Genomic DNA, 24,784 nt, shown 5'->3' with positions numbered 1-24,784 from the left:
GGGTTTGCTCTACATTAGCTACATTCTCCTTCTCCAGACAGTTGACCTCAACCAGAGATAAGTCCCCTCCCCCAAGAGAACATATTTCATTGTTGCAACTAGTGAGGGAAGTGAGCAGGTGGAGGGAGAGGTATTACTGGTATCTAGTGGGGAAAAGCCAAGGATCCTAAAGCGCAAAGCATATTCTCACAAAGAATTATCCCACCCAAAGCATCATTACTGCAAAGATTGAGAAATCCTGCCCCAGGATAATAAAACCCTTGCCTTATCTCCATAACCAGACCCTTAACACAGGATTAGGGCTAGAAATTGCAGAGGAGCTCTTCTTTAAAAGTGAAGACATCTATAAGTGAAATATGATGCCTGCTGAACAGCAAACATGCTTTCCCTGGAAATTTTCAAACAGAAGTCAAACGATGATATTGCAGGGCTGTTGGGAAGCGATCTCCACCTTGGAAGAAATGTAAAATATTTAGGGTTTCTTGCAACATGGAACTCTCATGAAACAGAGGTGAGATAGGAAGCCCTAAAAGGCAACTTGAACTGAGTCATGTGCAGTAAGGTTCCTCTTGGATCCATTAGCAACAAATTATTAGAAAACACTGTCCCGAGGGAAAACCATATATGCTCACAGGATGACAAGATAAGTTTGATTATTTCCCTTGGGACGGAATGTTTGCTACCCCATCCTATATCAACTGTGCACAGTCTTCACTCTCTTTCTCCAGGAAAAAAAAAAAAAGTATTTTTCCCATCAGGGCCTTTAATTAAACATGTATAGAAAGAAATTGGATAGAAGGAGTAAAACAAAAAGGAGGGGAAATTACAATTTTTAAAGTTCCTTTGATTAAGACTATACATGGTAACTACAGCCCCCTACAGAAATATATTGAAACAGGAGGGGCAGAGAGACCTTTTATGATTCAGACATTACTTACCAATGGCTTTGATTTTTTTTTCTAACTTTTTCTTATTTGTGAAAGACCTCTTTGGAAGGAAGTAAGACCATGAATGGGACAGCAAACATTTACAATTTTTAATTTTAATTTACAATTAAGCTGAGTAATATTTTTATCTTAGTTTAAGAGTATAAATTGTATTGTCTTGCATTAACTCGTGTTTATTTCACTATAGGATTCTTTTTCATATTTTGTTACCTCCCAGTGTTCTGTCTTGGATATATGCATAAGCTTTTAATATTGAATATTGCATGGGTGTGTGTGTGTGCGTGTGTGTGTGTGTGTGTTGCCTAATAGTGTTTGTTAAGAAATAATTCCATTGGAACCATTTCCCTAAGTGAACTTAGCTTTGCTAACAGATACCACCTGCTAGGTTCAGTAACAGCTCTTCCTGATGCTTAATGACAATTTCTTTTAATTCAACATTTTTAATGAAAAATAATATAGGAGTTAAAATTGGGATAAGACTACATTGGTACCATAATTGGCATCAAACCTACCAATTAAACATTATATGAATTAAAGTTTTATGTGTTTTTAATTGTACTTTCAGTAAGTGAAGAGTACAGCTTGTCTATTAACTATACAATAAATTATTTAACTATTGGAGTGTGTCCTGAATTTTACAGATTTTAATTACCTGGAGAAAAATCAGAGAGGTGACAAAGGAGGAACACAGAGAAGGTATGATCAAGAGCCTATGTGCTTCTCAGTGTGAGAAAACACCTAACTACATGGTGGTTCTTGTGTAATTATAAAGTAATTAAAGTTGTGATTAGTACCGACCACAGCATAGGCATTAACAAGCCAGAAGGAAATATAACTCAAGGTTCTAGTTCATAGGCTGGTATACAGAAATAATATCCAGCTGTCTACCAATTCAAAATACTTCCTCAGCAATGGTTCACATTTGACTGAAAATAAGAAAGTAGGTTGCCTAGTTTTCATATTGCTCAATAAAAAAAAAAAAATCCCTCTTTGGAATGCATCCCAAACCTCATGGTAATTTGCAAAGTTAAAGACAAAATAAGAGAAGAGAACATTAACCAGCTAGCTCCATCCCAAGACCTGAGAATCTCAAAGTACATTTGCAATTACTCATCTGTCCAACCTGCCTCCTACTTAGAGAGCATCTCCGATTCTGAGGCACTGAGCCAGGTACTGACTCCACATGGACATGAGGAAGATGTCAGCTGGGTTTGGTGATGATGGAGGCCACAGGTACAATTAGTTCTATTCTAAGCCATCCTCTCCTCACATTCCACTTCACTCAAAGGGCATCTCAGGGCTCAGGAATTTCTATGGAAGAAAAACTAAAAGAGAATTTGGTTCTTGTAAACCATATCTAAGTAACCTTTATTTTTAAATCCTAGGTGTTATTTTTGATGTGATATTCATTTCACTGTGCTTGGAAAAGAGACCTTGTAATTCTTTAGACAAGCCTGACAGCTGCAGCTTTATTATGAAACGACAGTGAATCCCATATCCACTGTCATTAAAGCATACTGTGAAATGATTCAGTGGCAGGTCTTGAACAAGATGGGGAAAACATTGGCAGAAAGGGGATGATGATGATGTGGGATTTGGTGATCCCCAAACTGTTAAACTAGATAACAAGAGTACTATAATCCCCTTGATAAACTCAACTCTCTGGGTCTCCTGCTGGCTGCATTCACTTTATCAGCTGGGAACATTGCCTTAATGACATTTGTAAGGCATAATATTTTATAGACACCATGCTGTGCCTATGGGATTGTCCACATCTCATGGGAATAGACAGAGCTTTCAGAAATTAGGAAAGATGTCCACTGGGCCTGGTGCTGAGGAGGGGCACTGAAACATCAATAGAGGCCCATTCTCCCCCAGCAGTTCTCATTTTCTCATCTGCTTCTCGGGGTTGGGGGAATGGATTAGAGATAAAGCCAAGAAATTTGGAGTGGCTCCTGAAAAAGAAAAACAGGCCTTATTTAATGAGTCTGAGGGGCTCCTGGCTCAAAGGAGTAGTCTCAGTAGAATTAAGAGCCCAAATCCCCTTTACCAACCCTTTTATTGCACTGCGTTGCTTTTTTTTTTTTTAATTTTTATTTATTTATGATAGTCACAGAGAGAAAAAGAGGCAGAGACATAGGCAGAGGGAGAAGCAGGCTCCATGCACCGGGAGCCCGACGTGGGATTCGATCCCGGGTCTCCAGGATCGCGCCCTGGGCCAAAGGCAGGCCCTAAACCGCTGCGCCACCCAGGGATCCCAGTGCGTTTCTATCATCACTTATTGTTACACCACTAGATCCTTTTCACCCTGATGTTTGATACTTCTCTCAATGATTTGACCTCATGCTCTGGCTTTTATTCTTTGGTTAGCCTTCTTAAAGAGGCTTGGTCTCACATTTCATTTAGAACTTATTTTCCTAAAATAGTATGACATAGTCCTATCTACATTAAAAAAAAAAAAAATCACCAATCCATCATCTCCTTCCCACACAGCTTCCTTCCTTTCTTCCTTGCACTTCCATAGAGTTTTAACAGAACATATTAATCCATTTGGAGGATGTCCGGTATTGTGTTTGGCACTATTTAGGGTTATTCTCTGGATGTTTCCTCCTTCCTCTCCTACCCATAGCATACACTACTGTGGCTTTTCTCTGTAGATCAGGACTCAGCCTCCACACCAAGTGTGGGCCACCACCTCTTTTTATATACCAAGTTTTCTTAAGACACAGCCAAGCTCATTTGTTTATCCTTTGTATGTGGCTGCTTTCATGCAGTGACCGAGTGCTTGCACAGAGATGGTATGGCCCTTAGAAGAAGACTGTGGACCTCTTTTGTAGACAAAAGGCTTTTTAGTGTTTATTTCCTTTCTTCTCTTGCCTGTTCCTTTTAGTTAAAGACCGTAAGGTTGGATAATTCAACCAGAAATATTACCAAACTAGAGATGCCAATTGATTTCATTTAACTTTACAAAAGAATGGCTTCCAATCTATTAAGAATCCCTACTGTTTCTCAAATATAACAGCATATATTGTTTCTACCTTTACCATATCCTAAAATTAAAAATTGCTTTTTAATTTATTTATTAAACCCAGCTTACCCCTACTTCCACAAGGCCTTTCTGGTTGCTTCTAATCGTTTAGACCATTTCCTCATGTCTGAGACACAATCTTCCCATCTCACTAGCTCACTTGTCTCTGCTTACTTTCTCCTGCCCTCTTCTTCCCTTACCTTTCCTTCCTCTTGTGATTTATGGCTTAGCAATATTTTTTTTATTGCTTGAGAATGCTTTGTAGGTTTCCTTTTACTCTAAGCAGCATTTGTCAATGAGGCACACATAGTACATCACCTAAGATGGATTTTGGAAAATAAAAATGTCTCCATCTTCTCCATGAATGAATACCCTATTCTAATCTTCCCTACCCTCCATGAGAATTTCTATTTTTATCATTGGCTCTGAAATATCATCTCTAATGGATGCAAGATACAATCTTGAAGAGACAGTATAGAATGAGGAAGTATACAGTATTTTATTTGAAACAGTTCACAAAATTTAAAAATTCTAAGCATTCAATTAATAACTGTATTCTCAGCCTTTCTAGGAAAATCAGAAAATCTGGTACTGTAGGGATTTTCACATGGCTTCAATCAGCTAGAGCTCTCCAGCAATGTTCCCTTTAAAAGAGTCATGTGCTTTCTGATTTCTAGTTCACCAAAATTTCTGACACTCCTATTACCCTGTACTAGGCCAGCTTCATCATTTATGTTGCCTACTCATTCCCCTAAGGCATTCGGTTTGTGATTGCTGCTCTAAACCAAATAGCAAAGGGACTTGATAATTTCACTGGAAAGCTATACCCCAGAGATGGATATCATTAATTGCTTCATATAATTGGAAGTAGAGGCGGTATAATGGGAGGCAATGGCAAACTCATGGAATAATATCCCAAAAATTTTAGAGGCAGTACTAGTAAATGCTAAAGAGAGAAATACAAAAAAATGTGTGTGTGTGTGTGTGTGTGTGTGTGTGTGTGTTTTATGTTAAACCACCATGGAGCTTTGATAATCTATGTAGATAGCCAAGACCAAGCTAGGCTCTAGGTTTGATAATAGTACTTTGGAATATATGGTAAAGTGGGTGTTATGGGCTGAACTGTATTCTCCTGAAATTCAAATTTTAGTACCTCAGAACGTGATTAAATTCAGAGATAGGCCCTTTAAAAAGGTGATTAAGTTAAAATGAGGCTATTAGAATGGACCTAATCAATCTGATGTCTTAACAATGAGGAAATTTGAACACACAAGGAACACCAGGAGTATGCACGTACAAAGGGATGACCTTGTGAACAGGAAGCAAGAGAAAAGCCATAGAAAGAGGCCTCAGAAGAAACCAAACATGCTGACATCTGGATCTTGAACTTCCAGGATTCAGAACTGTGAGAAAATACATTTCCATTGTTTAAGCTGTTTTGTGGTATTTTGTGAGGTATTTTGTGAGGGCAACCCTAGCAAACTCATATAGTGGAGCTCCTACAATAGTCTCCTCCTTAGCTTTTATGAGATTTTTCTCTCTCTTCTAACTGAAAAGTGCCATCTTCACTTGTTGTCTCTCACTCTCATTCAAGCCAGTTTCATAGCCAGTGATACATTCCCCCCTCCTTGCTCTTAACCAAACCAAATGCCCGGGGCATTTTGACAGCTGACAGTGTGACTAGGATACATTGCCCAGGTTTTACTAGAATAAATCACTTTCATGCTAGTTTTCACCTTTGACTCTACTTCTCTACTTGCTCCCAAACAGGTTTGGGGAGGAATGCTTGCTTAGTCAGTGAGTTCAGAAATAAGGAACAGAGACTCATCCTCTCCAAAATCTTCCTTGAAATCCTATATAAAGCATGAAGAACTGGGGCAGATGGGTGGCTCAGTCAGTTGAGTGTCCGACTTTTACTTCTGGTTCAAGTCGTGATCTCATGGATCATGGGATCCATATCAGGATCCCCACTCAGTGGAGAGTCTGCTTGAGATTCTCTCCATCTTCTCCTCTCCCACTAGAATAAATAAATAAATCTATAAAGAGAAAAAAGTGCTAAGAACCAAAGAGCCTCATTAATAATTAAACACTTAGTGAACTAGCTCAAAGTTTCAGGTTTCCTTTCTAGATTTCATGCTTACTGTAGGAAGCCAAGCCAAGGCATTATGTTAAACCAATGAGAACAGACTGGACCTGGGTAAAAGACAAAGAGAATGCATCCTTCAAAAAGCAAAGTTCATTTTTAGATTTCAATTCTCCTTCCACTGCTAGCATTGTGACACAGAGTTTACTATTGCTGATGGCCAGGACCTATCCTCACATCTCTGATCCTCTCTCTCAGGGAAGATTTACCCTCTGATAAAGCCTGCCACAATTTGGAAACCTTCATTTCCTGAACAGAGCCTTCCAGCCACACTAAATTCATCTGGGTGAAAGAAAGTTAAGTTGATTTGCAGCATTTTGTGGATTATATCCCCCAAAATGTACAACCCAGACTAAGGGGATTTATTTGGATAAAATGAGAAACAACCCTAAACTGTCTTTCACTTCCACCAAGCCCCAAACAAACTTGCCAAGTTTACAAACGTTTATCCGTTATTTTTTGTCAATCTTTCCTCTCATTTGGTGGATGAATCTACCTCTACTTTCTCATCTGTGATGAAGCAAATACATCAGCAGTTCCAAAAGAAACTGATTAGAGTTTTTCTCACCATTTTTCTGATTAGGAAGCACAGATTGTGCACATGAATTCTAGATAAACATCCAAACTTTTATTGGCACTGATATTGATATCTGAATTTAACCCACACTAATTAAAATGAATCTCATATTTTGTACATTTGGTATCATGCAACATAATAGTGTGCACATTTATTACGTGGAAATATCCTCATTCACCTTTCCCATATGTATGTATCTTAAAGCTATCCTTTCTTACCAACTGTTCACAGTTAAATCTTCTTCTTGCTCCCTTGCATGCATAGTACACATAATAAGATTTTGACATCTTCCGAGACAAATAGACTTTTCTGACCCTTATTATTACAAAACATTAAACAGATAATATTTAGACTTGTAAACAGCCCTCAAAGTCCTCCAATGAATATACACCAACCCTACGCAAACATCTGGCACCACCCTCTACTCATTTATACTTTTTATAATCATGAGTTAGGAACAGAGGAATTTTTGTGTAAATACTCTTAAACTCGGTAGAAACTACTATTCTGGACTGCTATTTTAATTCTTCCATTTAAGACTTATTTTCATCAAATGTGAAGTGTTACTATCAGCATCACCATTATCTATTGGTATAAATGACCCAAGATGTCCTGCATTGCATCCAGTTCTAAAAATAAAGAAATAAATCATAATTATTATGTTGACTTCCTAAAATAGTCTTGATGCTCCTCCTAAATTCTTTTAAATTAACTTGAAAACAATAAAGATAATGGATATTGATAATATCATATAAGGTATTACAATTCTTATGTCATAAGTACACTTCAATAGATATATATGACCCATGAACACAGGATGATATAAAATCAAGCTGTATATAAAGCAACAAATGTGCAAATAGAAAACATGAAGAACTGATCCATGACTTGAGATCTATTTGCTTTCTGAGATTTTCCTAGTATTGAACCATATTCCAAGGGTCTCTGCTATGTAGTTCCATTTTTCTGTTTTATAAGTACAGGAGTCACAGTGACATGCCAAAATATCAAGCAAGATATCGATGCATCATTAGAAAAAAATCACTAATGCATGAGATTTTGATATGAAGAACTTACTGATGAGGTCACATCTATTCACTTTAATGTGATATTGTGCTGTTCAACATGTGATGATGCTTCCAGTTGGCTTCCAGTTGTCTGTCTAAAGGCTAATATTGTATTCATTCAAGCTTTTTAACCTCAAGACACTTACTCCTCCAGGGGACCGAGCTGGAACCCTCTGAGCCTTAGAAGAGGAAAGCTATGGTAAAAAGAATCCTACTTGACAGATCTACACATTAGAAAATATTGTTCCTAATGTTTTAATTTTCCCTTTTCTCTCACTATTCTGACACTAAGAATCAGTCTGGCATTCAGCAGGTTTCCAACTACTTCTTAATATGAGATTAGCTTGAGGCAATGATTTCTGAACTTATCTGTTCATTGGTGATCACCTGAGGGACTCTAAAAAAAATACAGATTCCCAACCTCAGAGATTCTGATAATAGTAAGATTCAAGTTTCAGACGTTTGTATTCCTCCTTATTTATTTTGACACCTTGGTAATCTAGAAATCTTTCAAGATCCATAGAAAGGAATCCCTAATAATAGACATTTAGGATTTGACAGTCATGTAGTAGAAAATCATTTTGTATCATTTATCACTATGTATTCAATCTTATGCCTCATCCATGATTTGGCCAATGATATCTGATTATTTAGGATTTTCCTGGACCCCTTCACGCATGCATGTGTGTGTGTGTGTGTGTGTGTGTGTGTGTGTGTGTGTGAGAGAGAGAGAGAGTGAGAGAGAGAGAGAGAGAAAGAAAGAAAGAGAGAGAGAATCTTCTCAGTTGAGCTTCTTATATGAGGAAGGTGTATGCACAGATGTTAAGAGCATCAGCTCTCATTTAAGAGTTCCTGTGTTCAAATACTGATTTTGCCACTTGCCATGTCTTTAAGCCTCAGTTAAAATGGGTAACAGCAGTATCTACCCCCAAAGGATCATTGAGAAGAGTCATTGATGTAATGGATTGTCAGAGTATCTGATATATAAGGAGCGCTCCATAAATGTAATTATTGCAATTGTATTTTAAAGACTTATTGCAATCTTCAACTTCTGATTTTCCTTTTTGTAAATCTTCATCACCTCTGATTAATGAAATGTAGAAAAGGTCTTTCCCAAGCACCCTAACTTCTTTGAGTGCAGTGTCCATTTTCTATTTCATATGTAATCTTTCTTAGGAAAACCAAAGAATACTCTCCCTAGATGTCATTAGAAGATTCTCATGTCTTCTCTACCTTCTAGTAAGTTTGTGTGTACTAAATGAGAATCCCACCCCTAATGACTTCTGGTATTAAGCTTGGCCAACTGCTCCAATGAATTGTCCTTTCCTCCCAGGCTCTGGTTTCTCCTGCCTTTAATACCTGTTAGTGGAGCCACATCAACTTTTCTGATGACATTTCTCTATTTCCCGAGTCTTTCATACTAACAAATTATCACTGATTATGATACTTTCAAGACCATTGTGACCGATTTGCCAAAACTATCAAATATTTTAGTAAATGATCCACACACTTTGTCATCTTCTAGCTTCTGCTGGAACAGAACCTTCCAAGCTCTACCAGTGCTACTCAAAGTATGATGTACAGACCGTCACAGTCCACAAATTATTAGTGATCCATAAGGAGGAAGGAGGGTTGTACCAGAATATAAATCAACAATATCACTAGGCATATAGATTAATTGATGTTGTTGTTGTTGTTAGAAAATCTTTCTTGATGACATAAGCACTATGTTGATTCACATTTTGGCAAACTGGTAACAACCAATTCACAGACCAGCTCCTCGGGGAAGCATCATGTTAGAATGTGTGCCAGGTGTTAGAGCTGCAGCACGGGAAAAGACAGAAGAGACCTAATATGGCTCACGTCCTACCTGAGCTTGGAGTTGAGAAGGAAACACTAAACAAGTTAACACATTAGTACATTTCAGGAATAATAACTGTTAAGAAGAAAGTAAAATTAAAGGGATGGAGAAAATCTAGAAGGCTTCTAAAGGAGGTAACATCTAAAGGGCTGAGGCTTGAATGATATCAAGGAGCCAAACATGCAAAGAGGAGAAGAAAGAGCACTCCAGTTGGAAGAAAAAACTAATTAATATCGAGGCTTAAAATGGCAAGAACTTGGTGTGGCCCAGAACATAAAAGAATATCAGTGCCTGAATCTAAATAAAGGAAGAAGGCAATAGGAAGTGGTATCTGAATAGTAGATAGCAACTAAATCACATGAGGCTTTGAAAGCTGTGAGGTAATTTACATTTTCATCTTGTTATGATAAGAAACGACTGGAAGTCTTAAGCAGAGGAGGGCCTTGATCTGAACCAAGTTTCTGAAGTAAAGATTTGTCTTCTGCCTGAGAATACCTCACACCCCAGTTACTATGCCTTGGGTCTTATTCTTTCTACTGATTTCTACTTACTCTTTCTACTCTTCCATCCCTGTTCTTCTTATATGTATCTCTCTCATTCTTTAAAACAAAGCTCAAGCCCATCTTTTCTCACTGGTGTTTCTTAATGACTCCAATCACACCCCCCTTTTTTCTGAATTGAGGGATACTTAATTTAAAACTTGCATGCTTACATTTAGAAAGAACATTTATGCTAATCTTCAGGTCAGGATATTAGCATTTGTTTGCTTACTCAAAACACCCACCTGAAGCATTCAGTGGCTGAGAAATGAATTCCTGATCATTGTCCCTCTCTTTGCTTTTGATACTATTGCCTAAGAAAACGAGTAGTATTCAGAGCAGAGATAGAAAGTGTAGAATAGAAATAAGTGTTGCAGAGAGGGGTGTGAGTATTCCTGATGGGAGAATAAATGAGCAGAGGTGAGAGTATTTAAAATATACAGAAAAAAAAAATGAAGAGTATAATTCTTGGCACTTACTCACTCCACTCACGGACAGGTTAGATTCATTGAGGTTTTGACACTTAAATTTCTCATAGTATGAGCCATCTGGTTTCCAAAGCTGCTGTTTTTACACATTTCTCCAAACCACTGCAATCTTCCCATTGTTCTTTCTTATATAAAAGGAACAAGAGTGTAATTATGAAATACTTCAGCCCCTTCTCTGATCCAAGTATCTTAATTTTTTATTCTGGGTTATAATGTTCTAATTTTCTCCTCATCTGATCACTTGAATTTGTAGCACAAAACACATTTGGGGCCACTGTATTTTGAATGCCTTCTCACATTTATTATCTAAGATTCTCTTTGCATTTCTAATGCCTGCCTTTATCTATCCTACCGTGTTCTTGTAATCTACCTACTGCTCAGTTCTTAATTAAAAAAAGTTACTCTTGTGAGCTTGAATGGCTGCTTTTGAAATCCAATCAGGAAGATTCTTTTCAGATTTCAGTACTTATCCTGATGAGTGCTTACTTAGTAGATGATTCAAGAATTGATGAGGTTAAAGAGCCGCTTTAGTTTCAGGGAAAACTGCTTGGGAGGGGAAAAAAGAGAAGGTATTGATGTTGATACGGTCTTGTGAGTTTTTCTCCTTCATTTATTTTCATTAAAAAAGATAATTGCATGAAAACAAGATTGTTTTTTTCCTTGAGGGCACACCTGCTCTTTCGGTGACACATGACTTAAAGAGTTTCTTCTTGTCTGTGACATCTGTTATTTCCAGAAGAGTCTGGATAATGTTTTTTACAATTAAAAGGAAAAAAAAAGCAAGATAGATAACATTCTTCTAAGTTAACAGGAAAAATAATCCTAAAACCTTAGTTTTAGGGTTGTTGTTCTGATAGTCAAAAATATTACATTCATTTGCAGAAAGGATACTTTTTAGGAAAATGGCTACTAAATGGAGTGCAATCAGGTATTGCTATCACCAGAATAAATATAAAAATGGTATTAGGATTCAGGGAATTCAGAGAGCATTTGGCTAAAGTGACCAGAAGTTTTGTTTCTATAATTACTTGAAGCTACCTGATTTTTCTTATGCCATTTTCTTCAATATAATGGATCAGATATTAAAATGCTCCAGTTGATATTCATTATACAATGAGAACTAAAAATCTCTTTTTCCAGTGCTCAACTTCATTTTTAAGTGAAGACGACTATGTTGTTACAATGAAAGGAAAATGTAATCTGGTTTGCAAAACAGCATATCCATATTGTCACTAAATAATTGCTCTAGTTGTATGGGGGTCAAAATTCATTTTAGATTTCTCCTGGCAAAAAAAAAAAAAAAAAAAAAAGATTTCTCCTGGCAGGATAGAGGACTCATTTCCATCTTTTTCTTGATCAATTTTTCTCTTATTTCTTTAAGTAAAATAGAAAAAATAAATGGAGCTCATTTTCTGTAGTCTCAATTATTTATTTCTAGAATTTGAGAGTGTTATTCACCATTTCTATTTACTTACTTTTACACATAACTGGAGGTTCAGAAGTAGGCTGTATAAGACAATAAGGAGAAAAAGAAAACCAAAATCCCTTATTCTTATACATGGTGGGGCAAAAGAGAAAACTATTGGATAGCCTAGAGTCTATAATTACCTACCTATAATTTATCTGATCCATTTTGTCTCTGGGACATCAAATTTACTTACAAATTTTTGAACTATGGCCTCAGTCTCCTTTAGATGCCTCTGCAATTTTGGCAGTTTGCTCATCTTAGAGATCACCATCATCAACATTACTTACTCCAAAAATATCTGATGCTGTACCAGGCACTATATCCATATCCATGCATCGATATCATTTAATTATATTTATACTTCACAGATATCATCTCAATCAACTCTTTGTTTGGTAGGGATTATGAGGAAGGAGATTATTTGGACTAAGTCATTAGTTCAAAGTAACATTTTCTACAATAGTCTGCTATATCAAAAGATCCATGGTGTATATTTTTGAAAATACATAAATGATTTGATGCACTTTTGGCAGTCCTTTAGGATATTGTACTGTTTAAAATGAATTTTACTTCCTATGGGAAATATGGGGTTATATGAATTCCTGCTTTTCCCTACTAAAGCTTGTCTTATGATAGGTATGATGTAACTTGAAGGTGGGAGAAAAGACTGCCATTTAAAAATTCCTCTCTCTTTGCCCCCAGAGCTCTCTTAATATCTCAAATTTCACTTTTAGAGATTAATTTCTTTTGGTCTTGAAGGCTTTTGTGTGACAAGAGTTCTCTATTAAAATGCAAATGCCCCTGGGAGTGGAAACATCTTAAACTAGTAATGAACAACCTGAGGCTCTTTGTAGCTCTAAGCTATGGCCAAGATCTAATTCTGCATTAAAAAGATTAAAAAATGCCTTCTTGTTGCTATTTTCAAATACACCCAGATATTAACATTTTAGTCGATAGAAAGAGGTATCATTTTTTTCATTTACATTTTTCTAGTCAATAAAGTAGATAAAAGAAATTGCCAGAATGTACATTTTAAGATTAGATCAAGATGAAGAGTGGGTCAAAAAAAAAGTTGTCTTTGGGATGCCTGGGTGGCTCAGCAGTTTAATGCCTGCCTTCCACCTAGGGAGTGATCCTGGAGTCCCAGGATCGAGTCCCACATCCAGCTCCCTGCATGGAGCCTGCTTCTCCCTCTGCCTGTGTCTCTGTCTCCCTCTCATTCTCTCTGTCATGAACGAATAAATAAAATCTTAAAAAAAAAAAAAAGTTGTCTTCATAGTTACACCTGATTTTAAAAGTATGAATTTGAGTTAACTTCTGATATGGAACCTTATACCTTTGTCAAGAACTTATTTCCCCCAAATAGGCTTTGTATACATAAAAAAGAAAGTTATTGGCATTTAATTCAATTTAACAATTGGTTCATTATGAAAGCTTGATATTCAAAATAACCGTATGCCTTTAAATATTGATAGGCACCTTGTTCAAATTTGAATCTGAGGTTTTATATATGCTGAACAATTAGAACTATATTCAGTAAATTCAGTTCAACTTAAAAAAAAACAACAAAAATGGGTTCATAACAGATGAAAAAAATCTAAGCTATTGATTATAAAAGTGTCCTGAAACACAAAAAAGCAGGTGGATTGGGCCTCACAGAACTGGGTAAACCACACCATAAAATGTGAGCAGGTGAAAGTCAACCTGTAGATAAACACAGAGAGAACAGAGAGAAATATCAAACTAAAAGTAAACACATGCAACAAAAACAAAATAAAACAAAATGGGTTCTTGAGGCAACCCATGAGAGTTTTTTATGAAAGAACTGTAAAGTAATTGTGCTAGTTGGTCTCTATGCAAATACATACACACACGTTGAGCGGTGAGGCTGCAGAAGTTTTTTACCCTGGGCTGAAATCCAAAAAGTGAAGAAATTATGCTGACCACCTGGGGAGGGCTCAGACTTGATCTGAGCGCTTATTCCAAATTCTTTTGAGAAAGAAAAGACAGACATGAGAGAAGAAAAAAAGAGGTAGCGGAAGATAGCTCTACTGAGGACAGAAACATAGTAAAGTTCTCTGCTACCAGAATAAATCTCTTTTTACTTGGCAATGGGAAGATCAAAACTGAGGAAACTCCATGACCATGAACCTAAAAAGTAACTTGCAACTACTAGTATTCTAAGTAGTTGAAACAAGATGACTATATACCCAAAACCTAACTTGGCCCTTCCATTCAGAATAGAAGGCTGTGAAAGAAAAGAATGGAAGAACTTCAGAGAAATCCCATGGCACCTGACTCCATTAAGCCAGTTAAGGCATGCTCATGAACAGACCACCAAAGACCGTCACTCGTTTGAGTAAAACCCTGTGAAAAATTAGAACAAAGTGAACACACAGAAAGAATGGTCCTGGAAGAAATAGACATAACTGAAATGGAAGACCTAGAAATAATTCTATGAAGCCTCATTGAGATTACAGTAGGTAATTATTACATAAAATCAACTCAGCATTCTTTGATAAAAATAAAAGTGTTTGGAGAATAAATATAAATGCATCTTTATAACTGAACCAACTTATTAGAATGATCACTGTTGAAGACAAAATGCGTAATCTAGAAGCAAATGTGGAATCGAACACAGGATATGAAACATGGTAAAGAAAAATTCAGAAACTAGGAGCATGTATTCAAGATTTATATAGTGTGTCTAATAGGAGTTCCAGATTGAGAGAACGAGGCAATGATGATAAAGAAACTATGAAAGCAAAAATAGACCAAGGTATTTTGAAACCGAAGTCAGGGATACAACTTCAGGTTTAAAAGGGCCATTAGACTTTGAGCAAGATAAGGAAGAGTATACATGGGCATTTGATCTCTCTCTCTCTCTCTCTCTCTCTCACACACACACACACACACACACACACACACACACACACACACACACTCCCCCAGCAAATCCTAAAAGGAAATCATAAGAAAAGACTTTCTGGATGAAGTGAGAGTTTCAGGCAGACTTGAAGAATGGCTAAGATATAGGTAAATAAAAGAGAAGAGAGAAGAGGGTGAAGAGGCAGGTGGCAGTGATGCAGAGCAAATCAGACAGACAACTTAAATCCTAATATTCTTCCATTACCAAATTTCAAATTTAAAAAAAATCTATGGAAATGAGAACTTCAGTTAAATATCCCAAACGTTTATAATGACTAGTCCTTGCTCACTTGAATCGGAAAGAAATGAGTTCATTTCTTTCTTTCTTCCTTCCTTTCTTTTTTTTTTTTTCCCCCTGACCTTATCACATACTCAGCACACTTCTATTTTTGGATGGACACAGTCAGTTTTGAAAAATACATGAAAGGCCGCTTTGGGGATTGGAGTCCTAATGTTGGCCCAGTATATTCATCTTGTTTTGAATCATAGTATAATGAATAATTCTGGTGGTAATGACTGAACCTCCGTATTTATAGAAAACTGACATTTCTTAAACATGAAATTGTTCCTGTTTCTATGTAAATGAGGCTCTGCATTTAGGTGCAGTGGCTTCTGTTCATTTTACTTGCTCTGTCTTATTTAAATCAAAAATTGTATCACCAATTTTCACCCTATACCACACCCACCCTCCAAACTGCCACGTAGGGTCTTTGCTCCTGCTCCAAGAATATTTTCCTTCCCTTATGTCTCTCACCCAACATGCTTATTTTGTACTTACTGGATTACAAAATTATAAATATCTTATAATCAAGTAAAGTTGGTATATCAAACTAAAATAAAGTGGGATATATGTGTGTATTTTATCTTCCTCCTTCTCCTACTCATACACAACACATGCATTTGGAACATTTCCCTTCTTGACATGGGTCTTGCCAGTGTTTTCTTTTTCTGGCAAGATATAAAATCTGACAGGGAAGAGGCCACCTCTCCTTTTAGGATAATTTCTGTCTGAATCAGCTTAGGCTAAACATGACAAAGTACCATAGTCTGGGATGGGTGGCTTAAACAACAGAAATTTATTTTCTCACTATTCTGGAGGCTGGCAAGTCCAAGATCATGGTGTGGGCAGATTCAATTTCTGGTGAGAGTGCTCTTCTTGGCTTGTAGGCCAAGAAAGAGAGCTCTTAGCACATTCACGACTATATTCACATGGCTTTCCCTTGGTGCACGCACGTGGAAAGAGAGAGCTTGCTCTCTCCTTCTTCTCTTAAGGCTATCAAGCCTACCAGTTTAGGACGCCCATGCTTATGGCTTCATTTAACCTTAATTACCTTCTAAAAGCTCTCTCTCTAAATACAGTCACACTGAGGGTTAGGGCTTCAACAGATCCATTTGGGGAGGGGGTAACAATTCAGTCCATAGCAATTTCTACCTGTGGAACATAGCACGAGTATGGAGATTGTTTTTCAAATAATTATTTTGAGCATTTTTATTTTATACAGGTGTATTGAAAAAACAAGTATATGTGGAAGGAAGGAAGCAATTCAATTCAAATCTCTTCCTTTCTCTGAAGAGTCTAAAAACTTCCCTCTGAACTTATTTTTAGTCTTTTGTTAGTGTTTTGACTGTGTCCACTCTTTTGTGATTCCAGATTCTAGAACAGAAGGGATATTACTGTATCCCTTCATTGAAACATTAATCACACACAGTCTTATGACTATTGTACTATAAAGTAAAATGCTTTTTAATTTTTTATTCTGATTTTGTTCATGTTTCTTGCTTTTCAATAGGACTGTAAGCCACGTATAGCCAACACGGAATCCTGTACTGCCACGAGTTCCTTTATAGTTTCTAAGCATAGTAATGCCTAGCATGAAGGTGTTTACTACTTTCTTCCTTCCTTTCTTTCTCTCTGCTTCTTTTAACCTATATACACTTAATTAATGATTATATACTAATGAAGAGAAAATTTGGTGGAAAAGTTTAAGATAGAAAGATGGTGGTAAAAATTTTTAAGATGCTTGTTATTTTTAGAGAACTAGTGACAAGAATGTTGTAGTTCATTCTTATAATCTTCTAGTATAACTTTTTTCCAAATTAGTAATTTATGGAGTGTTTTTTTTGTCATTGCTAAGGCTTCCTGAAGCTGAAGCTTTGGAGTTCAGGGTCTATATTAGTGATCAATATCTGTGAAAGGAAGTGGAAGCAACAGAATGAGCAGCAGAAGAAGGTGAAGTGTTGAGTCACATCCAGCAAAGCCTCATTTTATCACTGGAGATCTATATGTTAACACAGCCCATCAAAGTTGTCCTGCATGTATCTGAATCAGCCAAACATTTATGTTTCTATCACTCATTCCATTTGATCCACGATGGGAAAGATAAGCCTTTGGGAGAAGTAGCATTTTGTGACTGAGGCAAACCCTCAAGGAGTTAACAGCTCCTTGAGGAAAGAAGTCCTTTCTTGAAAGGGCAGAAGGGCAGCACATCCCTATTTTTCAGTCTGCTCCTTTGTGCTGCTCAGATCCACTCCTATTTGTTCTGGAAGTAGCACCTTTAGTATTCTAGTGGGCCTCTCATTCTGGGTTAAACTTTGGAGAAGTTAGTGAAGCCAGCTACAGTCCCTGCCACTGTATATATTCTCAAGGCTTCAGGTGATACTCCTTTTTCCTCCTTCTACTAGCCCCTCGAAATCCCCCTCATTCTCGGTTACCATGTCTGCTGAGCTTCAGAGGTCATTCCAATTCTGTATTAGGACGGAAACTTCCTAATGGTATAGCATGTGATTCTTCCCAGTGAATCTCATGCTCTTGGGCCCATTCCAACATTCACTTTGCTGAAAGAGGACTCCTGTGGTCTGACAGTATTATATGGGACCCCATGTGGATAGATGAAACATTCTGTAAGCCACTGGAAAAGTAGTGCTGGCCTGAGCCACAGTCAGAAAGGCAAACTGATAACTGGAATATGTATCTATTACTGTTAGAACATGTGGTCCTTACAGGATAGAGATGTTTCAAATATGGTCAACTTAGCCTCACATGGTTGTTGGGTCTCCCTGAGGAATATTGTCACATCAGGAGCCCAGTGTTCATCTCTGTCTCTGGCAGGTGGATGATCAGAAGCAGTACAGCCACGTCAGCCTTTGTAAACCGAAGACCATCCTGTTAGGCCCTGTTAGGTCTAACTTCAATCTCTCCAACTATGACCACTCCACCCAAATGCTTAGTGTGCCAACCCTGGGGTAGCCAATGACTAAAGTTGAGGGATAACCGTGTTTAAGTCATGCAGTCTACTTAGGTGTTTAGTGTCTTGTCCCTGCTGTGACCCTCTTGTAGGTACTAAATGTGTGACACAAATATTCTACTTCATGCTTATTTCCAAATGTTCTTCACATGTCTCTAGGTCAGACCTCATTCCCAAATTCCAGGTTTTCTTCTTTCAAGCTCCTGGCCAGCTAGCCAGGCTCTTTATCACTGCCCAAGAGTTTGTATGTAACCTCAAGCCACTTCTTTATCCATACAACTTGAGAACTTGGTGCCCCACAAGTTCTTCCATTACCAAATTTCAAATTTAAAAAAAACTATGGAAATGAGAACTTCAGTTAAATATCCCAAACGTTTATAATGACTAGTCCTTGCTCACTTGAATCAGAAAGAAATGAGTTCATTTCTCCACACTTTGAGATGATTTTCCCTTAGCACTGTTTTACAGCTATTCCTAACTAAGGCTGCTGTGGAGCTGCCATCTTTCTTTTTTTTTTTGACTTGCATTTATATACTAAGCTGACCCATCTAGCAACCAAACTTAGGCTTTTTGATCCAGATCTTAAGGAATTGCTCATATGACCATAGGTGTGAGTGGAGGAAGGAGCTCTGGAGCACCACTAGGGATGACATGGGAGATTAGTTTACCAGTTCGCTGTGCCCCACTCGTGAAAAAAGTGCATCATTCCAGACATACCAAATGCCACTTGCTTCTTATAATGGAATACTAGGCCTGCCCCATGTTGTGGCTTGCTAAAGCTGACCGAACTGGCTCATGGTGGGAAATTTCAGACACTAAATGATCTATAACTTGTCTTCTAATTGTATTAGATGTCCCCAAAACACCCCTGAACATCAAACAACTAAAAATGTTACTGACATAACAGGCCTCTGAATCTTCATAGGGTTTATCTTCTATCTTTTGAAGCTCATGTGTTTTACCAAAGCCTCCAGTGTTGCTAGCCACTTGTTGTTCATCTGGCTCAATAAGTATAGTAGAGTGATATCAATGACTCATATATTTCCCAACCTGTGTCCTAATCTTGGAGTAACAGAGTTGCATTGGTTGACCATTTAACCTCCTTTGGAGCTCAGCCACTGTGACTGTTAAGTCCTAGGTCTTGTCTTCAACTTTCTCTTCTCTCCCATGTCAGGAGATGAGGGCATCTTTATAAGCTACCAGAAAATCACTCTGAGTTTTAAAATTGGTTTTCAATTGCATGGTAACCAATCAAAACTTATTGTTATTCTTTTCAGGAATACCAGTGGTACTAGCAATAGCCATCCTATTTCATCATCCATAAAGATACTACTTCTTCTGGATTTCTCAAATAGCTGGAAAATCACACCAGTTAATGCCTTCTTTTACATGAGGCATTCAATTCACTGATGATGAAAATGTAATCAATTCAACTGCCACAAATAAAGCCCTCTGTGCTTCCCATACAACCAGTAATGGGGTCTCCATTGCCTGTTGGGTAGTAAGCTATCTAGCTCTACGATCTCACCTCATGAGCTGTTTTCTTGGACCACTCCTATTAACAAATTCGCAAATGAATTTCCCTAGAAATAGTTATGAGCTAGAGCTTGGTGTTCTAGTTACTTATTGAAATTAACCATGCAGAAGAAAGGGAGAGAAAGCAGGGTTAAGTAGAGGAAAAGTAACACTGCTATTCAGGCTCAACAAAACCTCATCCCACTCTATGGAGAGCCCTAGAGCTAGTCAAAACTATCTTACATTTGATCAAAATAGTTAGGCCTTTATACTCCCATTTAGTAAGCCATTGGATGTTGGCTCATCTCCCTCTTAACCACTGGGAAGTATAAACCCTTGGGTAAGGCTCTCTGAGAATGAGGCAAACTCTAAAGTCGCTGACAGCTGGGACAAGAAGGCCCTCCTTGAAGAAGTATCTGGACAGCATATCTCTGAGTCTCCTCTAATTGTTCTGCAGTATGCTAATAGAAGTGCCAGAAAGTAGGGTTGCACTCTCCAATTATAACTGCTTAGTTAAAGAAATTTAAACAGGTTTCTTTATTGCAGAACTTCTCAGAACCTTTGCAAGGCTAATATACATAGTAGTTTCCTAGAGAGGAACTATAAAAAGTTCCAAGATGGCTTTATTTAGCTTACACCAGTTGGAAAAAAACACTGATCCATTCTGATAAGTGTTTTTTTACAATTATAGAGTTCCAGGTAAAATGCTAGTCTTGCTGAAAATATATTTACAATTCAATATAACAGAATGTGCCACTTTCCAACAACACTAAGAATGGTTTCAGAGTCACAGAAAGAAGCAAGCTGTGGAGGTAGCTATCACTCTTAATAATGGCCTTTTAGATGTAATTTTCTACTAACAAGCAATTTCAATTGAGTGTTTTAAGGCTGTCTACTTTTAAAGGACTTGAAGTACCAGTTTATCAAACTTACCAGCCATGTCTACCCAATGAACTGATACTGTCCCTGAAGAAATGGATTGAGATGTGAACTGTGCTGTGTTTTTGGGAAGTCATCAAAAATATTTGAAAGGGAAGAGATGAAGCAACCAATGTCTGTACTCCCTATCTTAAGTTCAGCCTTACTCTACAAAAATGAGGTTCCCCCGTGGTGTTGTATTTTAAGTATGCAGGAGATCTTTTGGTTGTACCTTGGTCTCTGACTGTGGAAGTAGAAAAAAAGGTCTTTTGTTCTTGTGAAAAATATTTAAGGAGGAATATATTTTTGTTTTCTTCCACTAAGATAGTCAAAACTTTGATTTGCAATGAAAGTTGTAAACAACTGAGTTGGTCTGATTTCACTTTACTGCTTAGAGGTTTGTCTGCACATATCAGCATGTAGTTTAGACTCTGGAGGCTCTTCTGAAAGGAAAATGAGAAGGCAGGTCACAGAGGATTTTCACCCATTGTTTACACTAAAGCATTATACCTTAGTAAAAACAATGTCCTGTACTGGAAATAATAACGAGTGTTCTGATACAGGCTGATTTCTTGATGATTCTAACTTGATTCTGTAAAATTTACATAAGGAACTGGCTGGGTTTCAGCTTTATCTTAAGCAAAATGGAGATCATTTGTGAGAATTAGAGTTATTTGTGAGAATTGGAGGCATTGTTAGTGTTCAATCTAGTTCTCTACCCTGCAACCAGTAGGCATTCAATAAATAGTAATAGTTATTACTGTTAATACTAACACTGAGGTTACTATTTTCCCTTCTTTTTTCTGAAATTTCTATTTGATTTTAAAATCAGACAATTTAAGTAGATAAGGATTACCTAACTCTATGGGCTTCATTATGTATATTTAAATAATGTGAAGTGCTACGATGACAAACACAATTTCCTTCAGCAAAGATCTATCTATTGCTTTTTGCTGAAGTGACAAATAGCTATTGCATACATGACGTCAGTGAAGCTTTTAAATAAATTGCCCTCCTGTAATCACAAAGAGAACACCATCTCTAATGCTACAAGTATTTTTTTTTGTAATTATTTGTAATGGAAACAGCGTAATAGAAGTTCTTATGGTGCCTTCCATAAGTGCTAATTAAATTATATGGTGAATACATGTGCAATTGATTTAAATGCCTTAAATTCTTTTCAGCATTGTTATGAATAAATGCACATATGCTTACAGATCCTAATGTGGTACTTTATTCCATTATCTTGAGTGGTTTGCTTTCTATGTCTGTGATGAAAAACATATAAGGGAAAATGTGTGGCTGTCAAATGCCCAATGCAATGAGAAATCAATTATTCCAGGAACTGTCATAATAAGGCTTGCTAGCTTCTGGGAATATGAATATGATAGTCTCATCTGTCCCTATTTCTTCTTAAGATGGCATAGCTGCTTAGAGAAGAGGAGGAGGCCTGGAGAAAGTGGCTTTCGGAAAGGTCTTGAAGACGGAAGTCCCCAGAATCATCCACATAAGTAGTCCCCAAATGCACGTGTGCAGATCCCACTGGTCATGACGACAATATTTTGACTTTTTTTAAGATATGAAAAGGATTTTAGGTATGGTTTTCTTAATGCTCTTAAGAAAACTTTGATTGTCTCTTTCAAACTTGGGATGGCTAGGTGTTAAAATGGTCTTCCCTTTACGAAATGAGAATAAGAGTACATAGTAGTTTTCTGTTTTGTTTTGTATTACTGTCCTTACTCAGTCAATTAAAGCACTAATGACATTTTGTCAGTTGATCGGGTTGGTCAGAATGTTCAAGTTCTCCTCAAAAAGAAAAGTGAGGGCTGCTAATTTATATAACACATGGTCCTGGTCCTAGCTCCTTTCCTCCACCAGCCATCCATTCTTCTAAATCCCTTGAAGGTAAAGTCTAAAAACACACTGACACCTGATTTACCATTACTGTTACTAAATCATTTAATACGTATTTATTTTCTTTAACTTGTTACATGTATGCTATGGAGGCTTCTTGTGTCAAAGTAAGATGTAAATGTGAGTGAGGTGAACTTGCTTCCCCGGTCCATCCACCGGGAAGTCAATAGTCAATAGAGTTTGAAGTCTCTGGATGTGACAGGCTTATAAGGAGAAGCAATCTCCATTTTGTCACATTATTTCCTGAGAAAATTAATGATAGTGCTACTGGAGATAACACTTACGTAGGACTCTAAAGTTTAGAGTCCTCTATGCTTCTTTTCAAAAGAACAAACTTCTAGCTAGTAAATGCCTTGAAGGCAGATTTTCTACCCAAATCTCTAATCTTCCTTAGAGCACAGGTATGTCGATTCCACAGTGGAATGACTCTTATGCCCAGAATGTGGGTTAAAAAAGAATAGTTCTCTCCTATTTTTCCCTCAAGTGTGATATATGCTTTAGAAACTTGATTCAAGTTCCTGCTTGAATTGTCCTTCATGTCTGGCATCACCTGTGTTGCCCTGTCCTTTCCTACTAGCCACGGTGCCCTGGGCTCGCCAGCTCCCAGAGAAAGCTGCTGCTGCTGCTTCAGATTTTTCCTTTGTGCCTGGGGTTTGATCTGTGACCCTGAGATGCCACAGCCATGGGGCTCCTTCCACTTCTACTGTCCCATTATCACTAGAGGACAGCACAGCAGTTACCTACTGAGCATTTCGGTGAAGACAACCGATCACAAAGCTATTCAGGGAGTGCCTCTGTCAAGCTACTGGAGTTACAGGAGGGCAGCAGTACTGGCTAACTCCACACAGGGTCACAGTCCTGGCTGTCCAGTCAGTTTCCTCCCCTGACTGTCATCAGCCTGGCTCCCTCAAGGTCAGGTATGGTAATGTGGAAGATACTGCAGCAACTAGATGACAAGACCTATGACCCCAGATTCCCTTTTCTGCTTCCCATATATGTGGACACATACACAAATCAATTCAAAGAGCAGTCCTGAGCATTCCAAAGCTTTCCAAGATAAACATACAAAATAAAATACTCTCCTTGGATTTTATTCTTAAAAGAAGATTAACATCAGACCAACTCTAATGTGCAGGACTTCAAAAGAGACTGGGAAGCTGAATGATTTAAAATGTCATTTATGCTGATTTGTGTTGTGTTGTGTTTTTAAGTGGCAGGGCTCGGATGTTTCTGCAAGCATGTTTTTGCCTTTTTGCACAGTCCTAAGCAGCTCAAAACTGAATTAGAGCAGATTTTTGCAAACCATCATAAGAATACGTATTTACCAGTTTTAAAAGCTCCCTGAAAGATTTAAGAGGGCAGGAATATTTCAGTTACAATCCATTAACCCTATTTATCATCCATTGAAAATGTCTAAATGTGAAACCGTTTTCAATCTCCACTAATGTGCCTAGAACTGATATAACGTATCGTACTTAATTTCCACACTGCATTATGTAGTTGCGTGTTGTATTTGTGCATCCAAAGGTGACAGATCTCACAAATTCAGGATTTCATCCTTGCACTGCCAGCCAGCATGACTGAGGCTTGAGCTTTCCATTCTTTAACAGGGCAGAAATCAGAGGTATGTGAATTGGTTCCTCTTCGTCCCCTGCTCAATACACCGTATAGCCTCCCTCTCCCAGAAAATGTGAGGTAAAGCATAAAATACATAATGAGTTTGATTTAGAAATATAACTTCAGCTCCCAAGGATATTTTGGTGTGAGTTCTATTTTGATTCCTCTAGCTGTTTCCCCTGTTGACTTTGCACAGTGTTTATTGAACATCTATTATAAGTGACTGGATGGCAACTCGTACAATACGTTACATTTATGGAAAATTTACTATGTTTTAGTCATTGTGCTAAATGTCTCATGGGCATTGTTTCATTAACTACTCACACCAGCTCCATGACTTAAGCAGTGTAGATATTATCATAACAATCTCACATGTAAGGGAACAAAGACTCTAAGAGTTCAAGTAACTCACCCAAGGACATACATTTATTAAATAAGATACAAACCCAGTCCTGACTGTGAAGCCCAGCTCTTATTCTATAAAGCATGAGAAGTCCCAGAGCAACAGCTCGAGGAATAAACACCCATA

The 24,784-nt window shown here is 37.6% G+C and overlaps 1 long non-coding RNA gene across 1 annotated transcript in view; it reads left to right on the top strand.

Annotated features, from left to right (window-relative positions):
- LOC140600217 (uncharacterized) overlaps positions 1 to 22,464 on the top strand; it is a 176,127-nt gene extending 153,663 nt beyond the window's left edge. Inside the window, exons 4-6 of the long non-coding RNA XR_012003431.1 lie at positions 1,589 to 1,643; positions 2,086 to 2,180; positions 22,143 to 22,464. This is a non-coding gene — a long non-coding RNA (uncharacterized lncRNA). The remainder of the gene's footprint in view (positions 1 to 1,588; positions 1,644 to 2,085; positions 2,181 to 22,142) is intronic.
- The last annotated feature ends 2,320 nt before the right edge of the window (positions 22,465 to 24,784 follow it).

The sequence above is a fragment of the Canis lupus genome, chromosome 11 (assembly GCF_048164855.1).
Source record: "Canis lupus baileyi chromosome 11, mCanLup2.hap1, whole genome shotgun sequence".
NCBI lineage: Eukaryota > Metazoa > Chordata > Mammalia > Carnivora > Canidae > Canis > Canis lupus.
The sequence above is the reverse complement of the archived record's forward strand: the minus strand, read 5'-3'. Positions and strand labels throughout refer to the sequence as shown.